Source organism: Jaculus jaculus, chromosome 4, assembly GCF_020740685.1.
Source record: "Jaculus jaculus isolate mJacJac1 chromosome 4, mJacJac1.mat.Y.cur, whole genome shotgun sequence".
NCBI lineage: Eukaryota > Metazoa > Chordata > Mammalia > Rodentia > Dipodidae > Jaculus > Jaculus jaculus.
Window position 1 is genome coordinate 71441493 of NC_059105.1, and position 4995 is coordinate 71446487.

General features: G+C 40.2%; 1 pseudogene; it reads left to right on the top strand.

Annotated features, from left to right (window-relative positions):
* The first annotated feature begins 1200 nt into the window (after positions 1–1200).
* On the top strand, positions 1201–1340 carry LOC123460564 (annotated as a pseudogene).
* Positions 1341–4995: the final 3655 nt, after the last annotated feature.

Genomic DNA, 4995 nt, shown 5'->3' on the forward strand with positions numbered 1-4995 from the left:
GGGTTTCAGACTCGGGGGCAGGGAATAAAATCCCTTGGAGTAAAACATTTGTTTTTGGATGATTGGCTATTGTTTTTATATATCTAGCTATTTCCATAAAGTTCTGAGCAATTATATAACCAGTAAAGGGAAAAAAAAACTGTCTGAAAATGAAACTAGGCAAAACACAATGAACTCTTCAAAGTATTCATCTCCATCTCTCCCAGCATAATTTAGGGTTGGAATGATAGTCACAGTGAAAACCCATCATTTTTTTGTATGTGTATTACATTCTTTCTTCTGTAAAATTTCTATATCCAATCCCCTTGTGCATTCTTAGGGCAAGAACAGTATTGATTAGGTTTTTATATCAAATCTGCTGCTAAGCTGAGATAAAACTGACTTAGCCAATAAAACCAAATATTTCCTTCCTCTGGTCTCCTGACCAGGACCAGGAAAAAAATACAAAATAGGCATAGGATCTATCTGTCACATCTATTATTTTGGTCCTTGCGTAGAGTCCCCAACAACAAACTCAAAGTATCTATGGTTCATTGTATGAGCCCCAAAAGGCAGCACAACCCACAGTTCCACAGTTGATTGGGCAATATATTGCTTGCAGCCTCTACACAGTTGACAATTGGTAAGTGTCACATTAAGATGCAAACACTCAGAATCTCCCAGGACACTGAAAGAACTGAGCTGTGGCCTGAAAGAGTGCAGACTAGAGGGCCACCATTTAGGCACCTGTTCTCTATTTTACCACAGTCCTCAGCAGATGTCGCTTTGCACGTGCCCCTTAACTTTCATTGTTCCTGTACATCATTGAGTCTGTGTCCTCTGGCACAAGTCAGAAACTGATTTGAGACTGTTCCATACTGCTCTGTGTGTGTGTGTGTGTGTGTGTGTGTGTGTGTGTGTGTGTGTTTTAAGGTAAGCCCAATAGACTGGCCTTTTTAATGCAAGAGAGCGAGAGAGAAAGAGGGAGAGAGAGAGCATTGGTGTGCCGGGCCTCCAGCCCCTGTAATCAGACTCCAGACGCTTGTGCTATCTAGTGTGTACGTGCGACCTTGTGTGCTCATGTCATGTTGTGCGATCGCTTACGTGAGAACCAGACATGGGATCTTAGGCTTCACAGGCAAGTGCCATAACCTCTCAGCCATCTCTCCAGCCCTAGAGACTTTTTTTTTTTTTTCAGTTACAAATATTAAAATCCTCTGGGTCCTTACCTAGCAGGGAAGTTTTCCCAGGGTGATGTTCACCCATTGAACTCCAGGTGTGTTAACCCCTGTGATTTCCCCAAATATAGGACTTGACTGCATTTTTGTGGTAGTGGGGGTCTGTGTTTACCTCTTCCCCTGAAAATAATAATCTCAAAGGTTTGTTAAAGTGTAGATGGCTACTTTTATACCCCTGAGTTCATTCAGTAGGTCTTGGGCAGTATGGAGATATAAATTTGCATTTATAACAAGTTGGTGCATATATTGGAGGCTAAGCGACCGCAATTTGAGAGCCACTGCCTGAGGGATTTCCATACATTCATTCATTCATATGTTCAATATTTTTTACGATGTGCTTTGCTGTATTGATGACTTAATAGTGATTGAGTATATGTTTCTTACTGATCAGGGAAAATCGCATCATTCTGTTAATTTTGTCCACAGATGTGCATACAGTTGTGACAGGGCAGTGAAGAAGAAATCCATCCTGGCTTCCTTGGGGAATGACAATGTGAAGGATAATGGGACTTGGGCAGCCAGATCCTGGAGGAGACGAGCTTCCTGGGTCAGAGAGCCAGTGCCAAGCTAGTGCCAAACCAGGCAAGCAGGGGAGGATCTCTAATGGGATTGCAGAGGCGTTGCAATTGTGGGGACTGCTTCCGAGCCTTCACTCCAAGGAACCAGGTGCCTGTTCAGATGACTTCTGAGGACGGGATAATTGTTTCCCTACTTGGGGTACTGAGCCAGGAGGGAAGGAACCATCAGTACCCGTGAGCTGATCCAACCACGCTAATGAAGTGGCCTGCACAGAGGAGCTCTGGCAGAGCCTCCTGAAATCCTCCTCCTGTGGGGCAGTCCCACCAGCATGTTGGCAACTCTTCCTCATTTCCTTCTATTCTGGTTTCTGAGCTTCTCAGTATTGCTGCTGGGGAAAAAGAAAAAAGAGGATGCTAAGCTGCCAGAGGAGATGACTATGCAAGTCAGGCTCAGCTATCTGTGCCTGCTTCATGCTTGAGGGGAAGGGGGCTTAACTCCTCTTTTCATTATTCATCCAGGCCCACCCACCTTCAAACTCTAGCCTGTAGACCTCCACATCACCTATGGATTCATCTTCCATACCATGTGAATCATTACTGATACTTGTTTGGCCCACAACTTTTTTTTTTCTTTTAAGGCAGGATGTTTCTTTAAAATATATATATATACAAGGAAAGTGGGGAGAGAGAGAGAGAAAATATGGGCATGACAGTGATTCTCACTGCTACAAATGGACTCCAGATGAATGTGCCACTTTGTGCATCTGGCTTTACATCGTTACTGGGGAAGACAACCCCACCATCAGGCTTTGCAAGAAAGTACTGTTAACTACTGAGCAATCTTTCCAGTCTGGAGACAGGAGCTTTCTACAAGCCCTTCTAGCCTGAAATTCATTATGAAGACCAAGCTGGCTTTTAGCTTGTTGTATCCTCTTGCCTTTGCCTTCTATGTTCTGGGATTAAAAGCTTTCATCATCACTTCCTACAGTTCTTTTCTTCTTATTGACAGTGCCTGAGTATCAAACTGTTGTTGTTATTTTCTTCTAGTTTCTTTTTCTAATCTTCTGCGATGGGCAAACAGCCAACTTCTTATTTTTGAAAGAAAAATCTTTTCTTTCATCTTTCTATTTTGTATTTTGCACATAATTAAATTCATTTGCAAATAAGGGATCTAATTCTCACCTCTATCTCTTTGTTTTGACACTTTGAGAAAACGGAATGTTTTGGACAGTCCGAGCTACTACTGGCTATTTTAAAAGCTGACTACTTTCTGCCCTTTCACTACTCCTCAAAGAGTGTCTGCATTTTCTACTGTAGCATTAGTATGTGTGTTCTCTTGTCTCTTCTCTGAAGTAGTATCATGACAAGGAATTGTGTCTTTACCCATATGAACTTTGGGTCATTTGCTTTTAGTAAATGAATTCTGCTCATTTTCATGGCATTATCAAAAAAGATTGCACCATGTACTTTATATTTTAAAACTGTTCTCTTGCCTCCAAATTAATTGTATTACAGCTACTAGCCAAACCCCCTTATGTAACTATATTTTGCACTCAAAATGAATGAAAATGTGTTCTTTCCCAAATATGTAGCTTATTATGATTTCAAATATTTCACTTTGAAGGTTGCTAGTCTTCTTGTCCAGGTTTGTCTCAACACAGTGGATTACCATCTGTATGAGGAAACAGCCTGTATTAACTCGCCTTCCTTGTACAATTCTGTTGGGATCTTAGGCCTTATGTCAGTCTTTCCTGGTGCATATCTGTGGGCTCACATTTCCATACAGACCCATGGATCTGACAAATAGGGCACTGCATGCAGGAATCAGCTGAGTCAGCTTCCTCCATTATGCACTTGGCAGAGCTGTAATTTCCCCAGTCCTTATATCAAGTACTTTTATTCTATCTTCTTCTCAAACATGGCATTTGCTCTTTTCTTTCCTCCATGACTTGAAAGCATTTTTGACTTTCCTTGTCCTGTTGATATTGTTTTTCCAGTTTGGGTGACTTTATGAAAGTTCACTTTGATCTCACTCTGCTCTCTCTGAGTTCCCTTAACCTTACTGAGATACTGTGTTGCTCTGTTCCTGTGTATGTAAAGTTTTGTATTTTTACTTTTATACTTTTACATCTCCAACTCTCTCTCTCTCTCTCTCTCTCTCTCTCTCTCTCTCTCTCTGTGTGTGTGTGTGTGTGTGTGTGTCTGTGTGTGTGTGTGTCTGTGTGTGTGTGTGTGTTTGGTTTTTTGAGGTAGGGTCTTGCTCTAGCCCAGGCTGACCTGGAATTCACTATGTAGTCCCAGAGTGGCCTTGAACTCATGGCAATCCTTCTACATCTGCCTCTCAAGTTCTGGGATTAAATGTATGCACCACCATGCCTGACAGCAAGTGCCTTTACTCTCAGAGACATCTCCCAAGCTATAGTTAATTTTTTAAAAATTTTTTGTTGTTGTTTATTTATTTGAGAGCGACAGACAGAGGGAGAAAGAGTGGGAGAAAGAGAGAGAGAGAATGGGCACGCCAGGACTTCCAGCCAGTGCAAACAAACTCCAGACATGTGTGCCCCTTTGTGCATCTGGCAAACGTGGGTTCTGGGGGATCGATCCTCGAACTGGGGTCCTTAGGCTTCACAGGCAAGCGCTTAACCACTAAGCCATCTCTCCAGCCCTATAGCTAATTTTTTATAGTTTGTTCCAATATTTTTATTTTATTCAATACATCTCACTGCTTTTGCCTTTTCTCCTCTAAGGATTTTGGGTGGAGATGTATCATTATTCTCTAGTAGCTTGTAACATATAATTTAAAATTTTTGTGCTGGAAATCTTTATGTTGAGCATATCTTGAATAGTCAAATAAAGATCTTTGACATTTTCCTACATCTTTCTCTTATTTTTCCCTAATACATTCAACTGTTCATTATGAAATATGAACTTTAATTTCAGATTATTTGAAAATCATTATTAATATTGGATGTTCTTTAATTTCTAGATTTGACATAAGTTCAGTTACATAGCCACATTATAAAAATTATATTTATTTTATCTTTTGTTTAAACCCAATAACTTGTGGCTGTCAAGATTTCACAATCATTAATTCAATATTTTGATATATTATTAAGTCAGTTAGACTATCTGTTTAACTTTTTGAGAGAGAATAAATTATAATACTAAAGAATCTCTAATGGTTGATTTTATATAAGACAACTTTAAAATAGATTTGGTAGGATATAATTTTGCATCTTTATACTCTACTAAGTATAAAC